The sequence below is a fragment of the Leuciscus leuciscus genome, assembly GCF_965113295.1.
Source record: "Leuciscus leuciscus genome assembly, chromosome: 14".
Taxonomy (NCBI): domain Eukaryota; kingdom Metazoa; phylum Chordata; class Actinopteri; order Cypriniformes; family Leuciscidae; genus Leuciscus; species Leuciscus leuciscus.
This window is the reverse complement of record NC_138738.1, coordinates 38,764,374-38,772,309: the sequence shown is the minus strand read 5'-3', so window position 1 is coordinate 38,772,309 and position 7,936 is coordinate 38,764,374. Positions and strand designations below refer to the sequence as shown.

Genomic DNA, 7,936 nt, shown 5'->3' with positions numbered 1-7,936 from the left:
GCTTAATGTTTGCTGTCACACATAAACATAACATTCATACACAATCTATCATTTCAAATTAAATCAAATGCAATTGCATTTCTCAACCGCTAGATGGCACAATCGAAACGCTACTGAGACATGACTACTGGGACTACTTTAGCCAGATCTCGCTATAAACATTTCCGCCATTTTCAGTTTTATTTTACACGAGGCAGCTGTCGGAGAGCAACGGGAGAGCGACACTCTGAAAACCTGCAAATTTCTACTTTGATCTTGTAAGTATGCGTGTTATTTTTGTTATGTTCATTATTTAAATTAGTTAGTTGTTATAATGTGTAGAAACCGTGACATTTTAACATTACCATTGCAGAGTACTATTTTTCTCCAACAAGTTAAAGTTACCTGCATGTGTTATTGCAACTGTGTGCCCTTAATCTAAAATGTATCTAAATTCAAGGTGGTAAGCATGAAACTATGAAACTTATCATTACTATTTTTTATTATTATTAAAGATACCAATATATTTTTGTTTTTAGATTAGAGTAAGAAATAATAGTTTTTGATTTAATGCAAATTTTCAAAGTACTTTACATAAAACTTAAAGGTATAGCGGAGGATCTTTCCAAATTTTAGATAAGACCCGCCCTCTCCACTTTTTGAAAAGTTTGATTGATTCACCAGAATGATTGACAATTAGGAGGACCAATAGTTTAGACTACCCACCAGGAAGTAAAACATCCTCCGCTATACCTTTAACAGCAACATGCAAAGAAATTATATATATATATATATATATATATATATATATATATATATATATAAAAAATAATCCTTTCCAATTAATAAAAGGTAGTGGCAAACAGTAAAGTCTTTCAACTTGATTTGAAATAATTAAAATATGCAGCATACATTCAGTTTTCAGTGAATTTGTTTCAGATATATGGTGCATAAAAACTGAATGCTGCTTCTCCATGTTTTGTTTTGACTTTGGGGATATAAAAGTAGCTGGCTACTGTCCCAGATGACCTGAGAGGTCTGCTCTGGATGGTTCATAATGCATCAGAAGATTAGAAATTTACTTTGGCCTTAAAACGTTAATTAATTTAATAACCAGCTGTAGTATTTTGACATGAATTCTTTGACAGACAGAATGGCCAGTGTAAAAACCTCAGAACTGGAGTGATGTAATCCACTTTATTTGATTTAAAGACACTGTTTATTGCAAATTATCCAGCAATCAGTCAACAAAGTACAGCCATTGAATTTACAGAACACTTGTCAATGACTACCATTACATGTCTTGTTACCAACATTCTTCAAAATATACATATTTTTTGTGTGTGTTCAACAGAAGAAAGCCATACAGGTTTGGAACCAAGTGAAAGTGAGTAATTTTTTTTTTTTTTTTAGTGAACTACCCCTATAAGTATCTTTTTATGTTCATTAGAGTTATATGAGTAAGTGATAAAGAATGATTTATAGGGATAGTTCACTTTGAAATAAAATTTTGGTATGTTTTAGCTTACCTTAAGGGCATCCAAGATGTAGGTGTCTTTGTTTCTGCAGTAGTTTCAATTTTGATATTTTTAGGTCAAACCGTTCTTGTCTGTCAGTCATCATATATATATATATATATATATATATATATATATATATATATATATATATATATGTATATGTGTGTATATATATATATGTGTGTGTGTATATAATTAGTGCATCACCATTATGCAGGCGAACATTTTCAATTATTGACATTAATAATATTGATATAAATTGTCTATATTGATATATAAATTATATTGTCTCAATCTATATTCCGTAACTCTATATTGGCCAGCTCTAGTGTGCATCCAAGCAAAAGTGAATGACTGTAATTAGTTAAAAATGATTGTCAACAATGCTTTTCTTGAGCAATAATTTTTTTCTTTTTCTCATTTGGCAGACGCAGTGATTACCAACTTTCCTTCGGCGACTGAATGGGAAATAAAAAATGCAATTTCTGGTCATTTTAAACAAGCACCAGGGAGAGCAGGGGGTGGTGGTTATGGATATAAAGCTAACAATTCATTCTTAAAAAAAATTGTATCTTAAGTTGTTTTACATATTTTCCAATTTTTTATTTGTTCATTTTTATGTTTGAATGTTGTCTAAGTTGTTAATATAATTGTTCTAAATAAATTCTTTATATTCAGTTAGTTTGGATGGATTTTCATTTATGAGAACCTGTTATATTTGAGTGAAAAGAATCCTTATGCCTCATTTTGTTGTCTATTACATGTATATGTAGTGTAATTGATGACTAGTCTATTCTTGGGCTATGGTTAGACGTCTATTAGATTTTCACTGACAGCCCAAAATCAGCCTTGTTTTAGCCTAGACCCATATTGCCTGTCTATTAGACGTATATATGTAGTCGTTTAATAGCGGTCTAATTGATGACTAGTCTATTCTTGGGCTATGGTTAGACGTCTATTAGACGTATATATATAGTCATTCAATAGCTGTCTAATTGTCTTTTCTTGGGCTATGGTTAGACGTCTATTAGACGTATATATGTAGTCATTCAATAGCTGTCTATTCTTGGGCTATGTTTAGATGTCTATTAGATTTTCACTGACAGCCCAAAATTAGCCTCGTTTTAGCCTAGACGTCTGGGCTGTGTTTTGACGGCTATTAGACGTCTATTAGACGCAAAATTGCTTGCTGGGCCCAGTCTGTGGCCAGGAAGCATCCACTCAACGTCTCCTTGCTCTCATCCTGCCACACACTGACAGTTTTTGAGACGGGTTTGCTTTTTTTAATGGCACACTTAAAGGTGGGGATCAGATGGATGATGTTATGATCCGAGTTTGAGAGGGGGGGTTTAATTCTGGCAGCATATGCATCTTTAATGTTGCCATTGCATTTATCTAGCGTCCTATTCTTACGTGTGCTGTTTTTAACATATTGCTGGAATCCAGGAAGAGACAGCTCCAATTTACAATGATTGAAGTCTCCGAGAACAAATATAGGGGAATCTGGTTTATCCTTTAGCTGCTGGTGGACACAGTCTGCTACACGTGAAGCTGCTTTAGATGCGTTCCCACTGGGCGGGATATATACCGAGCATAAAAAGATGTTCCTGTCATATGTAGAGATTATGGTTTATTTTATTTGGTTGTGTTCTGTGTGCGTGTGTATTTTGCACTGTTGTTTTTCTTTTGATTTTCTATGCACATATTACTGTTTGATTGTGACTTAGAATGTTGGGCAACACCCCCTGTACTCTCTTAGCTGTTCGTATGACAGCTGATTAGCAGATGAACAGCTGTTGGTAATAGACGTTAAATCAAAGACGGCTCAAAAGAGCGAAGGAACTGAAACGGTGTGTCTGCTGCCCCGCGAACTCTGTTGTTGCAACTCTGTCCCCACGTTATTGCTGGATTGTTATATTTGTGGCTGCGATCATCGCGCAGATAATTGTCTGCTTGGATTGAAGCCTGAAGTTCTGCTGATGTGCCGGTTCTGCTGTCGACTCGGTGGCTGCCGTGTGTTTTCGTCTCCTCTGTTACGCTGGGATTGCTGTCGTCCTCTGCTGTGCTAATCTAGCTGTCATCCTCTGTTTTGCTGGAATTTCTGCCGTCTTCTGTTGCGCTGGGATTGCTGCTGCCCTCCGCTGTGCTGTCCGAGCCCCGCCTCGTTCGTTCTGGTCCTGTGGTTGAGGAGTGCTGTTCAACGAGACTGGGAGTTAGATTCGTCTGCTCCCAGTTTATGGGTGAGTGACGTTCTATCCCAAGTTATGCTGTCTCGCCTTGTCCGAAGTTAAGATCCACGCCACGGTCTCATCTAAATTAGAGAGCGTCAGTCTGATCCACTGTAGTCATACCATAACTTATATTCACGGATTGTAGTGCTGTAATTGATTAGTGCACGATTGATAGCTGTCTAGTGGGGTGCTGTGCCTATGCTGTGTTTGTTTTCTGTGGAGATACTGGCGGTTTTCTTCCTGTTGTGTGAGTGTTGTGCTGGTGCGTGCGGTGATTGACAGGTGGACTGCTGCGTATACGTCACTGCCTGGCGTGAGACGGACTTGCGCGAGAGCCGAGGGACTGCTTATGGACTGTGCACCTATGGACTTCCAGTGGACTTGAACGTGTTTGTCTGATGTCCAGCTTTTACCTTGATGAATAGTTTTAAAAGCCAGAGTGTGTGTGTGCGCATTAGCACTTACTTTTTCTATTGAACTAGAGATTATAATAAATATATTTTTTTACTAAATTTGTTGTCTTGGTGAATCTGTTGTGTTGCTCCCACCAAATTAAAAGAACTTGCAGTTATTTAATTAATCGAGTCCCAGCTCTTCAATTGGGTGGCGTAGTCGAGCTACATTGCCTGCATCACATTCCCATAGTCTCTAGGTAAATAAAAAGGTCTCAGACTAATGCAAATAAGTTCAAGATCAGGAGTGCACACCCTGCATTTTATCGTATAATTATTGCACCAAGAGTCATTAATATAAACACAAATCCCACCTCTCCTCATCTTCCCTGAGTCATTGTTTCTGTCCATACGCACACATGAGAAGCCTCGTACCTGCACCAATGAGTCTGGAAAATCCTCTTGTAGCCAAGTCTCTGTGTAAATCATTAGGCAAGATTCGCGATATTCATTACAGGCCTTTGTATTAAGCCTCAACTCCTCCATCTTATTCCTTAGGGAGCGAACATTGCCAAAGAGTATAGACGGCAGCGGCGGCCTTGTGGCCCTCCGGCGAAGGCGTAGTTTAATGCCGCCCCTTCTCCTTCGTTTCCGCGGCCGGTTACCTCCGCCCTGTCGTAACAGCTCCTCCGGAACATGGTCTAACAAGCCCGGTTCTGGTGTTACTTTCCTCCTCAAGGACAACAGCCAGTCCCTGCCGTACTCCCGCAGCGTCTGCTCATTTCCTTCGGCGAGTGTGGTGCCATCATATTGTAAGCGGGTGCAAAAGGTGGCTGTAATTAGCAGCAGCAGCAACAGCCACACGCCGGTGACTCTCTTAATTCCCATCATAACTTCTCTTCCTTGTTCACTTCTTCCTCATTCAGCAGACCACAGCAGCACTTCAACACTCTTGACATAGACTTGACGAATTTGACAAACTTAACTTAGACAACTTAGACAAACTTAGACGACCACATGCACCTGTTATCTCGTGCCCGTGTCGCAAGCAGTTTCTACTCCAAAGGATGGTAAACATAGTATAATATGATTTATCATAACCTACTATTAGCTAAGGCAAATCGGGAGGTTTAATTCGGTAGCCTACCAAGAAAGATATGTCTGGAAGATACAAAAGTAGAGATACATTCTTACACTTGAATATAAGCGTTTAGAGTTGAACTAACACAACTAGAAAGTCATAACTAGGCTAATATAGTGTATGTATATTGGTGCATCTCTCAGATGTCTATCCATGCCACCTGGCCTCAGTGCCTGCCGTGGAAGGGGAGTTGAGTTGATAAAGATCTTTTTGAAGCTCAAGACGGAGTTTGGAGGTGTTTCTGTTTAACCTCTGCCATGCCACTAAAAGTAACAACGGGGCAATTTGATCCAGACTCATTGCCACTAGGCCTGTGATTTACATGAATGAGTCCAATAGGTTAAAAGCTTTCTGAAGCTTAGAATGAATAAGTCATCGTGATTTCGTCCAGATGCTACAGTCCCCCTTTTCGGCCGACGAAGTTCATGTGTGGACATCGTCGGACGATAGTCATCATAATGGTCGGATGGCAGGTGACTCATGATGGTCGATTAGCAGGTGGTTCCTACTTGTCCTCAGTCTTTGGTTCCTTGGGCTGAGGGTTCATCTCGATGAGGTTTGACATGGTCTCTGCCTTGGTACATCCTTTCCACGGGTTCCATTTGAAGCCTCGAGAAAAATCATCCATGTGCTTGGTCATGGACGCTCGCGTCTCGTTGGCCCTTTTGAACAGGATGAAAGCCAGGCCCAGTGTCAGGGTGTAGCCTATTGCCGCAGAGAGGCAAAGTGCCATGTCAGCGGCAGTCCAAGCTTGGACAACAGGTCAGTTGGTCAGGATAGGCAGCCGAGACAGTGCTTGGAGTAATGGGAGTCGATGGGAGTAATGTCGATTAGCTGGGACCCCCCTTTCTCAATCCTCAGTTCCAGTTCTGGATCTAGGGTGAAGTTGTGATTTTTGAAAAAGGATGGGATTTCCAGCTCAGATCGATACTCTTCACTCGGAAGATGGTACAATGCCAGATCATCGAGGTGGAGGATGGCACCTTTTGGTACTTGAATCCACATACTCTGGTTGAGCAGGTTGACACGGGTGGCAGTGTCATGCTGGTTTTAAGTCAGGGTGGTCGTACGAATGGGAGTGTTGACGAGCCACCGATCACACACGATCTCTGCTTGCGTTTCGATGATTTGCATGCAAGGCTTGGCCTCGGCAGGGCAGCGTGTGTCGCAGATCATGGGCTGCAACCCGCAGATACCTTCAGTGTTGTCTCTGAGGAAGGGTTAGCTAGGGCAGAGATAGTGAATGTCTTTGGCCAAAGTACACATGTGCAGGTTTGGGGCCAGGTATAGCTGTGTGTTGCTGTCATGGTAGGCCACCACGTCTGGAGTGCGTATCTTGAAGTGGGTGTTACCTTTCCAAAACCCGACATTGACAATGTCCTTGAGTCTGTAGATGTTGTTTGATTCGATGATGGGTAGGTTCAGGAGGAAGGCCACCTCACTTTGCTCGGGGTCGATGTGTAGTGGGATGACGCTACCCAGAGGGTAGGCGAGGTGGGTTTGAAGAGAGTCAGTTGGTGTGGTAGTGGCGGAGGCCAGCACAGTTTGCATGAGGCTCAAGGGTACCAGATATGGTGGAATTCTACCCATGGCCAAGCTGTCAATGGAGGAGCTCACCTCCCGCAGCATGTCTGCCATCAAGGCTGTGACCAGCTGAGTTTGGGCAAAATCATTTTGGAAGACTGAAAACAGCTGCTTCATGAAGTTCACCGTTTGGTTCAGCAGGACACTGTGAGTATTAAGAACCACCACAGTCCCCTTCAATGATTTGCAGATGGTCTGCATCACTGTGTTGTGAGTTGCTTTTTCAGCTGTGGAATCTCAGTCTGAATTTCAGCCACATGTCGCCTCACGGTGGCTAGGTTCACTGCATTGACACTAGACATGCCAATGTTAAACAGGGTTCCGACGCCAGCAGCGGCTCCAAGCAAAGCTCCCAGGAACCGTTTGGTGCGGCGGTTGTGCCCGCCTAACTCCGCTTGTGTGATGGTCATCTTCTCCAGTTGGGTGAGCATGTTCTTGACATCGGCCTTAGCGTGAGTGAGGGAGTCCTCTGTCCATCGGGCACCTGCCCAGCTGTATTGTACTACTGCGCTGGGGTAGTGTGCTCGGTAGACGTTGCGAGGGTCGACTCGTACATACACTTTCTGGGTGTGGATCCTGCAGTTGGTGATCAGGAGTCCCGGTTGTTCCCTCAGTACAATGCCTGATGCTGGACCTGGCGATGTGATGTCTGATTGTGTATGTATTCCTGACTGGAGGCACAGAATGGTGAGCCACAGCAGCATCCTGGTACAGAAGAGAGAGAGAGAGAGAGAGGTAGTAGGTCAGCGAGGGGTGTCCTTGGTTGGACAGGACAGTCTTTTCGCTTTGAGGATTGCAACTGAGTTTAGTTTGCATTGGCCCTTCCCTGCCTTTCCCTGCCAGCAGCTACATGTCTTTTAATTTGATTACAGTGGACCCATTTGAAAACTGGTTCTTTCTGTCCCCGGCTTAGTTGGATTCGGTACGCAACTGGGGAGAGTTTGTCCACGATCTCATGAGTTCCCGTCCAGTGGGGCAGAAATTTATTTGACAGCCGATGGGAGGCTGTCTGGGATGACTTGGCGAAGCTATAATACTAGACCTTGTCACCCACATCCAGTTCCTGGTGTGACGCTTACTACCGGTCAT

The 7,936-nt window shown here is 42.5% G+C and overlaps 1 long non-coding RNA gene across 1 annotated transcript; it reads left to right on the top strand.

Moving 5' to 3' along the window:
* The first annotated feature begins 218 nt into the window (after nucleotides 1-218).
* LOC309474014 lies at nucleotides 219-2,573 on the top strand. Its single transcript, XR_014197179.1, has 3 exons — nucleotides 219-257; nucleotides 1,334-1,366; nucleotides 1,928-2,573. It is a non-coding gene; the product is annotated as an uncharacterized lncRNA (long non-coding RNA).
* Nucleotides 2,574-7,936: the final 5,363 nt, after the last annotated feature.